The 18646-nt window shown below is 35.8% G+C and overlaps 1 long non-coding RNA gene across 24 annotated transcripts in view; it reads right to left on the bottom strand.

Annotated features, from left to right (window-relative positions):
* LOC108620390 (uncharacterized) overlaps window positions 1-18646 on the bottom strand; it is a 159235-nt gene that overhangs the window by 132205 nt on the left and 8384 nt on the right. Inside the window, exons 4-6 of one of the 24 annotated variants that reach the window (XR_016271291.1) lie at window positions 10005-10060; window positions 4104-9903; window positions 2573-4048 (exon numbers count right to left, since the gene is read on the bottom strand). The exons of 17 other annotated variants lie outside the window; for them this stretch is intronic. This is a non-coding gene — a long non-coding RNA (uncharacterized LOC108620390). Of the gene's footprint in view, window positions 1-2572; window positions 4049-4103; window positions 9904-10004; window positions 10061-11321; window positions 11977-13559; window positions 14528-15008; window positions 15466-18510; window positions 18530-18646 lie in introns of those variants that run through there. 6 more of the 24 variants (XR_016271301.1, XR_016271293.1, XR_016271297.1 and 3 more) reach the window with 6 other exon arrangements.

Genomic DNA, 18646 nt, shown 5'->3' with positions numbered 1-18646 from the left:
CAAACAAAACCAATATACCCTGATTTCTCATTTTCAATGGGTTACAAGGAATCATCGCAGAGTCCATAAAGTATATATATTCTTGATCAGGACGACGAGCTGAGTCGACATAGCCCTGTCCGTCTGTCCGTCCGTAGGAATGTCGAAATCTCATAAGATATAAGAGCTAGAGAGCTGAATATTGTAATGTTACATTAATTTTCCAACCGGGGTCAGAGTCTCAGTCTGCCCAGGGCCATAACTTACAAGGAATTTATAAGTTACTACGGGACGTACAGTGTTGGAGAAATGGGAGAGGGGAAGGGTACCATTTGAGGTTAGGTGACCACGCGAACGTCTGCTCACTCCAGCTTTCAATCCTCTTCTCTTGCTGTGCAGATTGCACCACGCGACCAGCAATGCAATTCACCCCCGCGAGCTTTCGAGCCGCACGGTTGTATTGCTGATCGCGCGCCCGCCCACTAATTTGAATTTCCGCTTATGTTCTAAAACTAACTGCTACAGTGCTGCCATTTTAGCCATTAAGTTGCTAGATCTAGCAATTTTGAATTTGAGTTTGCAATTTGTTTTTTAAATTGCTATTAGCCACAAATATAGCTATGTATTTAAAAAAAAAAATTATGCAACTTTTAGCAATTTTGTGATTTTTGTGATCTCACAATAACATCATCTTAAAAAGAACTCAACTTGTTCAAAATCATAACAATATCGATAAATGCACAAACTTGTGAACAATGGTTTAATAGTTGCACTGACCAAACACTGGTCAGTGATAGTTGTGAACAATAAGTAGTTCACAAATTCATCGAAAGTGATCGAGTGTCATTTGTGCGCTGAGCTTTAAATTGTATGCTGTTTTGTTAGATTCGTTAAAAGTTTTATAAAATATGCCAAAAACGTATACCCAAAAATTTCGCGATGTGTGGTTGAGTGACGAGTTTAAAGAGTGGATTCGCAAGGATGACACAGACTCAACAAGGGCCTATTGCGCCTATTGCAAGTGCACTATTGGCGCGAAGCTTTATGATGTGCGCCACCACGCTGCCACAAAAAAACATATAAGTGCGATGGGTGCGTGTACACAAAAAAACAAGTTGCCTTTTGTTGTAAAATGTGACAAGACGGAGGAGCATGAGGCTGCACTGTGCCTATACATAAAATTAATAAAAACTCTTTATACAAACTTAGAAAAATATTACAGATATGGATTACAAAGGCATGATAAATGCTGCCATAATTATGTGCTGCCAAAAAAATGTTTGGCAAAAATAAGCGACAGCTCCAAATAAGCTATTAATGATGAAGAAAGTATAGTGGAACAATTGGACGACATTTTAACTATCATTTAAAAACTTAATCATAAATAAAAGTAATAAATTAAACATATAAAATTTTAACAAAATTTGGCAATTTCTTTTAGCAATTTTAATAAATTTTTTAGCAATTTTAGCAACTTTTTTTTAAATTCTAGCAATTCTGGCCTTCAAAATTCTGGCAGCACTGAACTGCTATAGCACTTACGATTACTTATAACTACGTAGTGCTATTTTACAAACTAATGCTTATCCTACTTATTGCCTAACTTACTCTCTACCAAAAATAACTTCATAATTCAACTCATTACTTATGCACAAAAAATATAAATCGACGACTTCAATTGCGTCACTTCAAAATATAACAAAACATAGTTCAACCGTTTCCGCTTATTTACTACAAACTAAAATATAATTCCCAATCCAAACTCCTCTCTACTGTAACCAAAATACTGCTTCACTTCAGATTATATAACTTATTCACTACTTTACAAAAATATAATTCCAAATTCAAACTCCTCTCTACTAACAATGGGTATAATGTAAAGTTGGCAAATAGGCCACCTTACAATATTTGCATGCATACTCGTGTATACCATATGCAATACAAGCTTATCATGTTTTTTCGATAACTCGTCCAATAACTTTTTTTCGAGAATAATCGAAAAATTTATTTTGTTTTTCCAGCCTAATTTCAACACTTTTAGACCTGGAGACTTCAGATTTATTGTGTATATAAATTAGATTATTATAGTTACAAATTTACAGATTGTGGATACCACGCCCCCTCCGCCCCTAAATTATAAAAAATATATTTTAAGTACTAGAGATTATTTCTCTAGAATGGAGACACTTTTTAACCATGTGATTACGCTCTGAAAGTTTTATTAAGATTATCCGTCTACAACAAAAATTATCCAACAAATAAATTCTCATTATATTGCTCACCCTGCAGCGCAGCCCCAGCGCAGTCGCAGCTTACTGCGCAGTGCAGCGCTGCGCTGTGAGCGCTCAAACACGATCACATTTTCATATGCGCTATTTTAGCGTTATTCTCTCTCACTTATATGTGCGCACAAGCCGACGAGCATTGACACACACACAGTCCCGTCATTTTTGTGTCTGCATGCGAAATTAGGCTGGCATAGCTTCTATGCATGTCACTCAACATACAGACATATGTATATTGAATTGATTATTGAACTGTTAATTCGAACACCGTTTTCTGGAATTCATGTAGCACTCTAGTACATACTTACAAATCTACATACATATGACATGACGCGCTCTCACTTGTTACAATTGGGAAAATTATATATTTTGAAACAATTCTAATATACACAAGTTTTGGAGACGAAGCCGAGACTTCTCGATCGAGCGTCCCGCTGCTAGCAACAACGCCTGAAATAAATAGACAGCGGCGTCTTAACTAAACTAACTGTTGAGAATTCTAACACTTCAATAGCAATTTGATTCCAAGAATATGCTAGAATAAGTTTGAATGTTTATGTGCACACGTATAGAAAATCTATTGTGGCTGCTGCACGTGTTAATTGGCCAAAAATTTCGTTAATTTATTAATGTCGATTGACTTAACGAAATTTAATGAAACTTTTATCATATAATATAAAAGTGAACACACGAGGTGTGCAACCAAATATACTTATGCAAATTGCACAACCAAATATGCTCATGCAAGTTGCACAACCAAATGCACTTGTGCATGGGAATGACGATAATGACCAGATCAGCATAATCATGCAGAAATATTTAAAAAGAGATCAGATTACCAAAGCATAAACAACGTAAGTGTCGCCGCCGCCTATGTTGTAAATGCTCAGCTAGCAACAAAAAATATAAGCAAAACAGGCATTTGCATATGCCAATGAAAAGTAACAATAAATATAAGCAAAACAGGCATTTGCATATGCCAAAGAAAACTTTACATTCAGTTTTAAGATTCATTCCGAACAGAACAAAAGTTTTGATTATCAATAAAGCAAAATTATAATATCCAAAGATATTAAGTGTTTTTATTGAACTATCACTCAACATATATAAATATCTAAAGACATTTTTGTTTCAGTGATTTACAGTTTTTATTGTGCTTGTGTATCCAAAGATATATTAAATATCAATAAAACCATAATTGGCGCAGCCAAACTCGAACAAATGCGTTCCGTTTTAACCGAAGTTAATTCGCATAACCGAAAACAATAAAATTTCATTGAACAAAGTAAATCAACACGTCGCAAAGCAAAAATTTTGTTCAACAAAATAAAATAAAAACACAAACAATAAATTGATTCGTGAGCTAACAATTAACTTAACAAAGTGACAATTTTATGTACCCAAGGTACTCAAAAAACAAAAACATCATACACAAATTCGACGAAAATCGCAGAATTGAAATTACAACGATGGAAGAATTCCAAAATTTAAGAGGAGTCATACTCCAACAAGAAGCAGCCCCAAACCTACTCCGACAACAATATAAACAACAACAACAACCATGCCAGTGGTTGTCGAATAAAGACATCATTCAACAATTTCGCCAACTACGACAACTGGATGACCAACATTATGTGTTGGCCTTCATCAAATCCGTTGAATTCATTATTCACGCTATGCCAGGGAAACGAGCTGTTAATCCAATTCGGCACCAGCATCGTCGCCAACGAAAAGGTCTCAGGAGCCGCAGCAAACTTCATCAGACAGTTGGGGATGGAGCCAACCTGGGAGGAGATGAAGACTCAACTAATAAAGCAAATGCGGCCGAGGACGACTTACGAGGATGTATTCGACAGATGCAGGTTCATTAAAGTAAGTAGTTTAAGAGAGATGTTCCTAGAATTTGAAAAAGATAAATGTGAAATAAATAAAATATATATGTTTGATGAACTAAAACCTACAATATATGAGAACGATAAAGTAGATAGAGATTTGTTAAATATATTAATAAACAAAATAGACACCCAATTCAGAATTCATGTCGATCAAGGCATTTCTATGCATGCTCTACAAACAATATATTCAAACATTAAAGCACTAGATGATCCCAGGTCTATAACACAGAGATATAGAAAAACAACTAACAACACTTACCAGAAGCAAAATAACGCTACCACCAATATTAACACAAGAATTAACACTAACACCAACACCACCTACAACAGACAAAGTCAAAACAGCCAACCCCCTAATAACAACAAGAACACTGGTCAAACAAATCAACAGCCATATAACAGACCACAACCCAACCAAAACCAAAATTCTAGACCAAGCTACAACAACAACAAGTAAGAACGTTGCAGTCGGGCGTTACCGACTGCGGAATACTCATTCACATCCCATCAACAATATAGTAGTTAAGTTTCGCTCTAATACGTAACGGTACCCTAACTGCAAAGCTTGAATGCTTACTCTCAAAAAAAGTGAAAATTACAGGGTATTTTTCAATATGCCACGCTCCTAAAGAGGAGTAAAAATTATTTTTTTGGGGAATCGATAGAGGACGCTACCATTAACTCAACTATCAAAATTTTAAGCCTCTAGCTATTATACTTTAGGAGATATAAATGTTTGCGGTTTGCCACGCCCCCTGTGGGCAGACATATATCCGACAAAGCTTTTTGGTTTTGGGTGATCAGCCCGAGTATATATACAAAATTTGAGATCTCTGGCATCAATAGTATCCAAAATATAGCAGAATTAAAAAAATCACTATATCTTCAGGTCCGATTTGCCACGCCCCTAACGGGCGTAGACTTATAATTTTAGACTGTATAGAATCATAACATTAGCTGACATGCAAAATTTCAGCATTCTGGGTTTACAACTTTAGGAGATACGGTTTTATCCGATTTGCCACGCCCCCAATGAGCGGAGATATATCCGCCATGGCTCGTGATCTAGGGTGGTTGACGCGGACCTACATACCACATTTCAGCTTTCTAGCTCTTTAACTAATATAATTTCTGGCATATCGAAAAATGAATTTTCCGATTTGCCACGCCCCTAGTGGGCGGATCGGGAAAATTTTAACACTATAAATCGGAGATATACACGAGTATGTGTTCCAAATTTCAAGTCTCTAGCTTCAATAGCGCCGAAATAGATTGCGTTCATACGGACAGACGGACGGACGGACGGACAGACGGACGGACAGCAAGACGGACATTGCACAAACCCATATACTAATTCACTTTCGTGAATGAGTATAAAAACAACAGCTCAAGACAAACAAGAATGTCTCATATGAGAGTTGATACCCAATGGAAGAAAATCAAGCAGAGGAAGTTAATTTTTTTATAACTTGCCTAGGGCAAACTTGCCCATAATAACGTGGAGGAAATTAGATGCTTAGTCGACACTGGTGCAACGACAAGTATCTTAAAATCAAAAATTCTTGAACAACAGTACCCTAAAATTGAACTCACTAAACCTTGTTCTTATAAAACTCTTAACGGTGTTAATATTGTAAAATGCGTCATAACTACACCTTTCCCTTCCAAACAAAAATTTCTCAGCAATAATAGGACAAAACTTTTTAAAAGCCTTCAATGCTCAAATCAATAATACTGAACGATCCGTACAATTACTATTACAATTCAATTACGAATTTCCAGAATCAATTGACAACGCTTGTGCTCTACAACCTATAAACATAGATTATATACGAGACCGTCTCAACTTCGCACATTTAATTGACGAGGAACGCGAAGCTGTCGAAGCTCTACTTGCGGAATTCGATGATCTATTGTTTCGGCAGGGGGACGTTTTGTCAGCGACAAACCAAATCCCCCACGAAATTATTACTACAGTGAATAGGCCCTTATATTATAAAATATATAGATATCCCCAAATCCACGAAAAAGAAATAAATAGACAGATAAAAGAAATGCTTAAGCAGAATATAATAAAAGAGAGTAACTCACCTTATAACAGCCACTTATGGATTGTTGAGAAAAAACTCGATAATTCAGGGTCAAAAAAGTTCAGAATTGTCATCGATTACCGTAAATTGAATGAATTCACGGTCGACGACATATTTCCAATTCCTAATCTTAATCCCTTGCTAGATAAACTGGGTAGATCACAATATTTTACAACCCTCGACTTAGCGAAGGACAGCATTATCAACACCGTCAGGTCACTACGAGTTCATCAGAATGCCGTTCGGACTCAAAAATGCTCCACCGACATTCCAGAGACTTATGAACGAAGTCTTGAAAGACTATATTGGCGAAAATAGCGTCGACTACATGGACGACATACTAATCTTCAGCACGTCCTTCCAAGAACATATGAGCACACTAAGAAAAATATTTAAAACTCTAAGAGAAGCCAATTTAAAAATCCAAGTAGATAAATGTGACTTTCTAAAGAAAGAAACGCAATTCCTCGGTCATATCTTGACCACTCACTGCATTAAACCGAACCCAGATAAGGTAAATATTATTCAGAACTTAAAATTGCCCCGAACTGCAAAGCAGATCAAGTCATTCCTAGGAATGACAGGGTTTTATAGAAAATACGTTAGGGATTATGCAAAAATAGCATTCCCTATGTCAAGATATCTGAAGAAAAACGAGACAATCAACACCGACGACCCAAGCTACATAGCAGCATTTGAAAAGTTGAAAACATTAGTCACAAACAGTCCTGTCCTACGATACCCAAATTTTTCCAAAAAGTTCACTATCACTACAGATGCCAGTAATTTCGCGGTGGGAGCAGTCCTTTCTCAAGAAAGCCACCCAGTTGCATACGCAACCGAATTTTAAACCAGCACGAATGTAACTATTCAACCATAGAGAAAGAGCTCCTAGCCACAGTGTGGGCCGTAAAATATTTTCGACCATATGTTTATGGTAGAGAATTCAACCTCGAGAGCGATCGCCAACCATTAAAATGGCTGATGGCCAAATATACAGGCAAAGACATAAGCCAAAGATTGCAGAGATGGGATAGAATACATAAAAGGGAAATGTAATAACATCGCTGACTTTTTGAGGACGAAATAAACCTAATGGAAATTGAATCCACCAATGATGAAGAAAACAGATCCCTAGCAGCTCAAATTCATTCTAAAGAAGAGGATCAGGGTTTCGACATGTCTATACTAAAAACAGTAGTTAACAGATTCAATGTACAACTAATTTTTACAGAAAAGAAACTCGAAACACCGTACAGGTGTTCGACAACAAGAGCAAGAAAGACGTAGAAGACAACCAAGCAATAAACATTCTCCGACGGGAAATAACAACAGGAAAAATAGGAGTTTTTTCACATCTAAGTGACCATGAATTCTACCAATTACAAAAAATAATAGCAAAGGAATACACTTCCAGCCCAAAAATAAAATTTGTAAAGTGCACTAGGTTATTTACGGATATCGAGTCTGAAGATGAACTACATACCCAAATAGCCTTATTTCACAAAAACGAAAGTGGCCATTGCGGGATAGTTGCCACTTATCAGAAGCTTAAGCTCGAAATTTACCACCCCGACCTTAAGACCCATATCCATAGAATAATCAATAACTGTGATGTTTGTAGTGGTGGGAAATAGGATTGAAAACCCATAAAAAAACAGTTTTTATCTTACAGAAACACCAAGAACTTGCAATGAGATAGTACACGTAAACACATACGTTAACTCAAAACAATCCTTTACAATATTCACTGACAAATTCTCAAGAAGGTATAGAATACCAATTAACTAAACGAAACAGTCACACTGGCAATAGCGATGTCGAAAGACACACTAACAGAGAAAATTCGTACACTAAACATAGAAGAGAAAAGACCCATAATCGAACAAATGGCTAGAGCCGTATACTTTTACAATAACACATACTACACAACCACGAAATTCACACCATTCGAAGTCAGAATCACAAAGTGGATCACTTGAAATTGTACGAAAGAATGTAAGCAGAAAAAGCAGAATGTCCTGTTGCCAACGCTGTCGGCAGCAATGATCAATATAACCCCAAACCTGGCTGAAAACGGCTTCGTATTAAGAAAACGAACATAATATAATAAAAAACATTAACGAGCAAGTAAAAATAAACAATGACCTTCAGAAATCCATTAACACATTAAAAGAAGTAATACTAGACGACAGAGAAAAAATAACCAAAACTCTTAATAGCATAGAAACATTCAATAATATAATTAAAACAGACATAATGTATCACGACCAATTACTAAAACTTAAATTTTTGCATGATAAAGTCGACACCATCTTAGACATAATAGCGTCAGCTAAATACAACCTCTTTCATCCTTCGATACTAACAAACGAAGAATTCACACTCTACAACATAGACATCTACAAAATTAAATTAATCCGCATGGGATTCATGACCTACGAAAATAACATAATCATTGCAATCAAAATACCAACTAACATCACAACAACAAAACAATAAACAAGTAAGAAAGCTCTAGTCGAGACTGCTCGACTACGAGATCCACTGAAGCCTTCGAGCAACTGATATTTCAATAATTATTCGCACATGCACAAACACATCCACACACACAGCTATACGCACGCATAAACACGCATTGGCTGCAGTGTTGGCTTACTATGGAAACTTAATTGTTTAATAACTTTTCTTGTGGATGGACAATCTTCATGAAACTTTCAGATTATGAATATAACATATCATGCATGTATTTGCCAAAGCACAAGACTCTAGTATTTGAAATACACATTTTACAAATATGTGGATGAAGGGGTGAATTTGGGGTGAGAGGTAAATTTGAAGAAAAATTTGTATGAATTGTATAAAATGCATATAAGTATACATATACAATTTGGAGACTAGCTGTAAAAATATTGGAGATAAAATTTTAAATATGGTTTTTCGATATGGTTTTTAATCGATAATATTCGCCAAATCAAGTCTCTAATATTTGAAATACGCCTTATACAAATGTGAGGGGAGAATTAGGGGGTAAATTTTGACAAAAATCGAAATTCCATAAGGTACATATACACTCATGATGAAAATAATAAGTACACCCTAAAATTTTTGAAGACTCTGTCATAACTAATTAATTTGTGATATTTTTGAAAAAAAAAAAAAAACTGGATGGTAACTTTAAGAGAGCAATCTGGCAATATGATGCATGCCAAAAAAAAAAAATTATATTTCCCCCTAAATTCATAGTAGTCACAATCCACTGAAAAGGGCCTGCTGAAAATAATAGGTACACTCCATTTTTTCAGCCCGAAAATAAGTTTAGAATAAGAATAATTTCTTTTATTGTTGTAAAATAGTAAGTAACCTTCCAACAGATGTTTAATGTAAAAAAAATTATCAATATCATATGTAGATGGGTCGAAATATTAATTGTACGAGTGAGGAACGCAGAATTCCTAAAAACCTTAGGAGTGGCAAATCTTTGCGTGAAATTTCGAAACTGATGAACCTCTTAACCTTGTGCAAAATGCTTTAAAGATGCACAATAAAAAGGGAACACGTGGAAGTTCATCGAAAACCACACTATAACTGGACCGACGCATTATAAGGATTGCAATTTTTCCGACCCTTTCAAATCTTCAAAAGTCATTGCGTCTGTAATAGATAATATTATTAATGCTTCTTCAATTAGGAGATGACTACATATGACTAAACTATCAGGTCGTATCGAAAAAATGGTTGAAATTGATGCGTACCAAAAATATTATGATGATGCAAAATTTTGTTAAAGACCACATCACCTGGGAAGGATCTGAAAGTAAAAAAAAGTGGCGTATTATCCTATTTAACGACGAAACCAAAATTTGACAATATAGAAATGACTATTCCAGGCATGTAAGACTCCTTACAGGTAAAGAATTTTATCCTCGCTACACAAAAAGATAGTGAGACATGGCAGTGGAAACATTATGGTGTGGGGCTACTTCTTTCTATGAGAGTAGCAGACTACAGGGATATACTCGAAAATATAATGTTACCATATGCTGAGGATAACATGCCTCTGCGCTGGGTTTGTCAACAAGATAACGGCCCGAGACACTCGTCTACAATAGAATAAACTTGGCTCGAGGTTAGTAAGGTGAAGACTCTCGCTTGGCCCAGTCATTCTCCTGATTTGAATCCAACCGAAAACGTGTGTAGTGCATTGAAAAAGCAGATGGTAAAGAAAAAGTGTGAAAATAAACGCCAAATAGTGGACTGTGTCCAAGAAACCTGGAGGAAGATTGCGAATGAGACCTGCCAAGCTTTAATTAGGAGTATGACCAATCAGATAAAAAATTTGTTTGAAAATAAAAGAGGATATACAGGATATAGATCCAAAAATAGAATACCAAAAGATTTTGAATGATTTGAAAATCAAACAAGTAAGAAAGCTCTAGTCGAGACTGCTCGACTACGAGATCCACTGAAGCCTTCGAGCAACTGATATTTCAATAATTATTCGCACATGCACAAACACATCCACACACACAGCTATACGCACGCATAAACACGCATTGGCTGCAGTGTTGGCTTACTATGGAAACTTAATTGTTTAATAACTTTTCTTGTGGATGGACAATCTTCATGAAACTTTCAGATTATAAATATAACATATCATGCATGTATTTGCCAAAGCACAAGACTCTAGTATTTGAAATACACATTTTACAAATATGTGGATGAAGAGGTGAATTTGGGGTGAGAGGTAAATTTGAAGAAAAATTTGTAGGAATTGTATAAAATGCATATAAGTATACATATACAATTTGGAGACTAGCTGTAAAAATGTTGGAGATAAAATTTTAAATATGGTTTTTCGATATGGTTTTAATCAATAATATTCGCCAAATCAAGTCTCTAATATTTGAAATACGCCTTATACAAATGTGAGGGGAGAATTAGGGGGTAAATTTTGACAAAAATCGAAATTCCATAAGGTACATATACACTCATGATGAAAATAATAAGTACACCCTAAAATTTTTGAAGACTCTGTCATAACTAATTAATTTGTGATATTTTTGAAAAAAAAAAACTGGATGGTAACTTTAAGAGAGCAATCTGGTAATATGATGCATGCCAAAAAAAAAAAAATTATATTTCCCCCTAAATTCATAGTAGTCAAAATCCACTGAAAAGGGCCTGCTGAAAATAATAGGTACACTCCATTTTTTCAGCCCGAAAATAAGTTTAGAATAAGAATAATTTCTTTTATTGTTGTAAAATAGTAAGTAACCTTCCAACAGATGTTTAATGTAAAAAAAATTATTATCAATATCATATGTAGATAGGTCGAAATATTAATTGTACGAGTGAGGAACGCAGAATTCCTAAAAACCTTAGGAGTGGCAAATCTTTGCGTGAAATTGCGAAACTGATGAACCTCTTAACCTTGTGCAAAATGCTTTAAAGATGCACAATAAAAAGGGAAAACGTGGAAGTTCATCGAAAACCACACTATAACTGGACCGACGCATTATAAGGATTCCAACTTTTCCGACCCTTTCAAATCTTCAAGGTCATTGCGTCTGTAATAGATAATATTATTAATGCTTCTTCAATTAGGAGATGACTACATATGACTAAACTATCAGGTCGTATCGACAAAATGGTTGAAATTGATGCGCACCAAAAATTTTATGATGATGCAAAATTTTGCTAAAGACCACATCACCTGGGAAGGATCTGAAAGTAAAAAAAAGTGGCGTATTATCCTATTTAACGACGAAACCAAAATTTGACAATATAGAAATGACTATTCCAGGCATGTAAGACTCCTTACAGGTAAAGAATTTTATCCTCGCTACACAAAAAGATAGTGAGACATGGCAGTGGAAACATTATGGTGTGGGGCTACTTCTTTCTATGAGAGTAGCAGACTACAGGGATATACTCGAAAATATAAGCATATGGATGCTGAGGATAACATGCCTCTGCGCTGGGTTTGTCAACAAGATAACGGCCCGAGACACTCGTCTACAATAGAATAAACTTGGCTCGAGGTTAGTAAGGTGAAGACTCTCGCTTGGCCCAGTCATTCTCCTGATTTGAATACAACCGAAAACGTGTGTAGTGCATTGAAAAAGCAGATGGTAAAGAAAAAGTGTGAAAATAAACGCCAAATAGTGGACTGTGTCCAAGAAACCTGGAGGAAGATTACGAATGAGACCTGCCAAGCTTTAATTAGGAGTATGACCAATCAGATAAAAAATTTGTTTGAAAATAAAAGAGGATATACAGGATATAGATCCAAAAATAGAGTACCAAAAGATTTTGAATGATTTGAAAATCAAACAAGTAAGAAAACTCTAGTCGAGAGTGCTCGACTAGATACTACCCTGAACCCAACAAATAAAAATGCCCATTTAGTATGGCTGAAATTTCAACTTCGATGTATTTAAAAATATAAATAAAATACCAAACTCATTTAATAAAATATAAAAATATTTTGAAACAGTTAAAAAAGTTAACATCAGTTGCACCGATCGGGATTTGTTAGAGCGTTAAAATAAAACAACTCCACATTTGCCGAATTCAAGATGGAAACTGAACTGTTCCTAGTTCTTATATACCTAACAGAGACTCTTAAAACTACTTCCAGTCACTGGAAGGGTGCATTTTCTCACACAAACAAGTGCACAGATGTTTACTTAAGTGTCCCTTTTTTTGAATCGTTGGGCCCAGGCTCACGTTACATTTACATATATTAGACGCTGCATTGGTCGCTGCAACTAAGGGATGACATATTTATTACTTTGTGTCGGATAACGCGCAGGTTATTCGAGTACTGTCTCTATTTTTATTATTATGTATGTTCATGTTTGAACATTCTGCCAGGGGCCCAAAAATGTTGTGGCTGTAAAATTTTTTATTTTTTTGTTCGATGACTCGCAGGTCATCCAGTATTGACATGTTTTCAAACATTCTGCCAGAGGGGCTAAAAATATATTTGCTTTTTTGTTTTAATTTTAATATTAGTTTGATAACGCGCAGGTTATCGAGTATTTTTCAATATATTTTTTTTCGCCCTCATAATTTCTAATTTCAAATCTTTTATGCTTTTCATTGCTTTATCAAATTCCTTATTGTTAAAGTATGCATGGTCTATTACCCCTACTTTTAACAATAAAGTATGATTATTTTCTAACTCTTCTTTTATTTTTTCTAACTAAGATGAGTCTAATTTTTTCAATCTGGACACTAAGTCCGATTGCATTTTCAAAAGCTTTATAACTTTTTCTGACAGCACTTTTTTTGTATTTATTTAAAAAAAAAATTAAACTACGACTTATCTTCATCTTATCCGCGCTGTCCTCCTATTGATCCAGTCTTCTCTGAAGGGGGCGCCTGATGATCTTGGTGAGACTCGTCTTCCCGTTGGCCACTGACGGTTCTGATGAATCGCTCTCTTTCGTCGTATTTTGCTGTTTATTGATGTAGTTTTACTCTGTCTCTCTTTTTAGATATAGAACAGAAACCCTTTGGTAGTACTCTGCCTCTCCGCACTTTGCGCGAGAGAACAGAATTACTTCGATTTTTTGTTTTTGTTTTTCTCTCTCCGCACTTCACGCGAGAGAACCGAACTTTTCGGATTTTTAATTTTTTATTTTTTCCGTCTCTCCGCACTTCACGCGAGAGAACAGAATCACTTCAACGTTTGTTTTTTGTTTTTCTCTCTCCGCACTTCACGCGAGAGAGCCGAACTTTTCGGATTTTTAATTTTTTATTTTGTCTAGTCCCTTTTTGGGAATGCAGACCCACCAGCACTACAAATTTTCTTTTTTTAAATTTGAGCACCACTTTTCAGTTTATATATGTATATACTCTGTCTCTTACCACTGGCGGGGGAAAACAGAGTAATATACTATATTTTGTCTTAAGCTGAGTTTTTTTTTTTTTAACTATCAGCATTAAGACGCTGGTTCCTTTCTCTGTGTCTCTTACCACGGGTGGGGGAAAACACAGGGAACGCCGAAGGACCAAAATGTTAGAGTGTTAAAATAAAACAACTCCACATTTGCCGAATTCAAGATAGAAACTGAACTGTTTATTGCTTAAAATCCTAGTTCCTATATACCTAACAGAGACTCTTAAAACTACTTCCAGTCACTGGAAGGGTGCATTTTCTCACACAAACAAGTGCACAGATGTTTACTTAAGTGTCCCTTTTTTTGAATCGTTGGGCCCAGGCTCACGTTACATTTACATATATTAGACGCTGCATTGGTCGCTGCAACTAAGGGATGACATATTTATTACTTTGTGTCGGATAACGCGCAGGTTATTCGAGTACTGTCTCTATTTTTATACCCTGAACCCATTTTCAATGGGAAATCAGGGTATAATGGTTTTGTTGAAATGTATGTAACAGGCAGAAGGAGGCGTGGCAGACCCCACAAAGTATATATATTCTTGATCAGGGTGACGAGCTGAGTTGATTTGGACCTGTCCGTCTGTCCGTCCGTCCGTCTCTCCGTATGTATGAACGCGTCGATTTCAGAAGATATAAGAGCTAGACACTTCAAAATTTTTTTAATATGTCCGTAATTACAGCGCGGATATTGAGTTTATCATTAAAAATCGATAACTCATCCCGATCTTTTTTCATCGATAAAAAACCTTATCGAAAACCAGTTATAAAATTATATCTTCTACACCTTTATTGCTAGAGTCTCCAAATTTTTAATGTATGTTTATATGCAATTTATACAATTTCGGTTTTTGTTAAAATTTACCCCCCACACTTAAATTCACCCTCTCACCATCACTTTTGTAAAAAGCGTATTTCAAATACTAGAGACTTGTTTGTTGCTCATGAAGATCGTATGTCCACAAAAAAAGTTATTAAGCAATTAACCTCTCATAGTAAGCGCTCACTGCCGCCCATGCGTGTTTATGCTTGTGTGTGTATATGTATGTAATTGGTTGTGTATGTGTATGTGTGTGTGTGTGTGTATATGTATGTAATTGTTTGTGTATGTGTGTGTGTGTGTGTGTGTGTGTGTGTGGGTGTGGGTGTGTGTGTGTGTGTGTGTGTGTGTGTGTGTGTGTGTGTGTGTGTGTGTGTGTGTGTGTGTGTGTGTGTGTGTGTGTGTGTGTGTGTGTGTGTGTGTGTGTGTGTGTGTGTGTGTGTGTGTATGTGTGTCGCAGTTCGTGTCGTGTTTCTTATGTAAGCTGAAAGACGCGAAAAATTATTGAAATATCTATTGCTCCAAGGGTTCAGGGGATCTCGTAGTCGAGCAGTCTCGACTAGAGCTTTCTTACTTGTTATTATTATGTATGTTCATGTTTGAACAGGATTCGAACCGCGACTTCTCGATCGAGCGTCATGCAACTAACACACTAGGCCACCTCACTCGTGCTAGTGGCGCTGGCAAAACTCAAATAGATTCACTGCTGCAGCGCCATCTACCAAAACTAAACGAAACTAACAGCTGATGTGATTCAACGAATGTTTGTGGAAGAAGTTTGAATGTATGTGTGCATACGATGCTGTTGTAGCTGCTGCACGTGCGTTTGTTAATTGATATATATTTGATTATTTTTTATTAATTTTTGACTGAACGGAATTTAATGAAACTTTCAGCATATGATCTACATATTATATTGAATATTTGAGAAATTTAAAAAAAGAAAAATCATTCACAATTAGCTATAGTGGCATCTGATTTGAACTTGAATGTTTTTACTCGATAAAAACATAACGGGATAATTTATCGAATTTTAAAAGCAAACTCGACGTCCGCGCTGTATATACGGTCATTTAAAATTCAAGTCTCTAGCTCTTATATCTTCGGAAATCGACGCGTTCAAACATACGGACAGACGGACAGACTGATTTCCCATTTTTAATGGGTTCAGGGTATAAAAATAAAATACATCTTACGAAAGTAAAGTGTACCTATTATTTTTGTCAAGCACAAAAAGCTCCATTTTTGTTTATTTGTTTGTTTTAGTTTTTATTAATATATACCTAATTCAGAAATGTGGATTTAAATTTCCATGTTAAGGGCAGTAGAAAAAATGTTTTGCTAAACTAAGCTCAAAAAAGTTTTATTTTAAGGGGTAGACCTATTATTTTCATCATGAGTGTACATACATAAATCTACATTAAAAATTTGGTGACTCTAGCTTTAAGGATGTAAGAGATATAAATTTATTACTGGTTTTTAGATAGTGGTTTTAATCGATAACAAAATAATGGAGCAAGTTATCGATATATAAAGCAAAATTCGATATGCGCGTGCTATACACTGACCTAGGAAAAAAATTTTAAGTCTTTAGCTCTTATATCTTCTGAGATCGACGCGTTCAATCATGCGGACAGACGGACAGAGCTAAATCGACTCAGCTCGCCGCCCTGATCCAAAATATATATAATTACATGTTTAAACAATGCGGTTAGTTTAATAGAAAAATAACTTTATTTTAATGCCATTGGAGTTGAACAAGTTTCTTCTTGTGATGCAGATTTTCAACTAAACTCTAGGTCTAAGCTGACTGTGCATTGCGTCGGCGTGGCAGCTATACAGATCCAGCATCGGATGGCATTGTCGTTACAAAGGTGGCCTGATCAGACTTCAAAAGTTTTTCCATTTTCATTGACTCTATTATTTTTTTTTGTTTTTAAGATTTGATTACTGTATGCAGGGGTACCTGCACAAATAAAAACAAGTAAGAAAGCTCTAGTCGAGACTGCTCGACTACGAGATCCCCTGAACCCTTGGAGTGCTAGCTATTTCAATAATTTTTCGCGTCTTTCAGCTTACACATACAGCAAACACATACACACACATACACAAACACATACACACACAAGCACCCACGCATAAACACGCATGGGCTGCAGTGTGCGCTTACTATGATAACTTAATTGTTTAATAACTTTTTTTGTGGACGTACGATCTTCATGAAACTTTCAGATTATGATTATAACATGAATATGCATGTAAATGCACAAGTCTCTAGTATTTGAAATACGCGTTTTACAAAAGTGAGGGTGAGGGGGTGAATTTAGAGGTGGGGGGTAAATTTTAACAAAAACCGAAATTGTATAAATTTCATATAAGCATATATAAAAAATTTGGAGACTCTAGCAATAAAGGTGTAGAAGATATAATTTTATAACTGGTTTTCGATAAGGTTTTTTATCGATAAAAAAATATCGGAATGAGTTATCGATTTTTAATGATAAACTCAATATCCGCGCTGTAATTACGAACATTTTACAAAAAATTTGAAGTCTCTAGCTCTTATATCTTCGGAAATCGACGCGTTCAAACATACGGACAGACGGACAGGGCCAAATCAACTCAGCTCGTCACCCTGATCAAGAATATATATACTTTGTGGGGTCTGCCACGCCTCCTTCTGCCTGTTACATACATTTCAACAAAACCATTATACCCTGATTTCCCATTGAAAATGGGTTCAGGGTATAAAAAATGGGCTGGTGTTCAACCTGTGCTTTTGTGTCTAATTTTGTGATTATATATGAATAGGATAGTTTCGATTTTCATCTGATTTTCTTCATCGTGAGTATCAGTATTTATTATTCTAATGCGCTCGTTTACGGTTTTGTGAAATCGTTCAATGTCCGCAACCCCTGTCTTTGTTGATGCCAATTCTAATTTAACCTACTCCGAAGTCAACCATTGTTTAATTGCGTTACTTGTGAAAGCTGAGTCACTGTCTACTTTGTCTCATCGGCTTGCTCATTTGAGTAAATACTTCTAACAGTGTACGTTTGGCTTCAAGCCAGTCACGGCTTTTCACATGTTTTGAATAAAACACAAATTTTTCACAAATTTTGAATAAATGTCAATACATGTTATATAAGTTTTATTCTCTGAAATATAAAAGTCTATCATAAATATATATTTCGCTAAGGGGTGAATAATTCTGGTGTTAATTCAAATGGGGCGTTAGTATTAGTAGTAATATCGCATTGATTAATTATGTTTTGTATTAATTCACCAGAGTCTGGGAAATAATAACTTTCTTTGAAAAGTCTTAACATTTTTTTCTGTACCAGGGTGGATAAGCTTAATATGTTGTTCAATATAGAGTGCACCGTGTGATGGGGTTAAAAAAACAAGGCAACGCTAAGTTGCTCATCTAGAGACCTCCAATAGCAATCCTTGTCCCTGGTAATTCAAGTTGACACACAGCCTCCACGATCGGCCCCACTGGATAGCGATTGGGTAACTGACCAATCGTGAACTAATGTGTACAGCGACTTAAGAAGAAATAGAAAGATGCAACTTACTAAAGTGAAATCTTTGACCGACCACGGACACGAAAGAGGAAAGTGAGGATTTTTTAGTCGGTAAGCAGTAATGCAGTCCGACACACC

The sequence above is a fragment of the Drosophila arizonae genome, chromosome X (genome assembly GCF_054131065.1).
Source record: "Drosophila arizonae isolate 15081-1271.41 chromosome X, UAZ_ARI_1.0, whole genome shotgun sequence".
Taxonomy (NCBI): Eukaryota; Metazoa; Arthropoda; class Insecta; order Diptera; family Drosophilidae; genus Drosophila; species Drosophila arizonae.
This window is presented reverse-complemented; position numbering and strand designations above follow the sequence as displayed.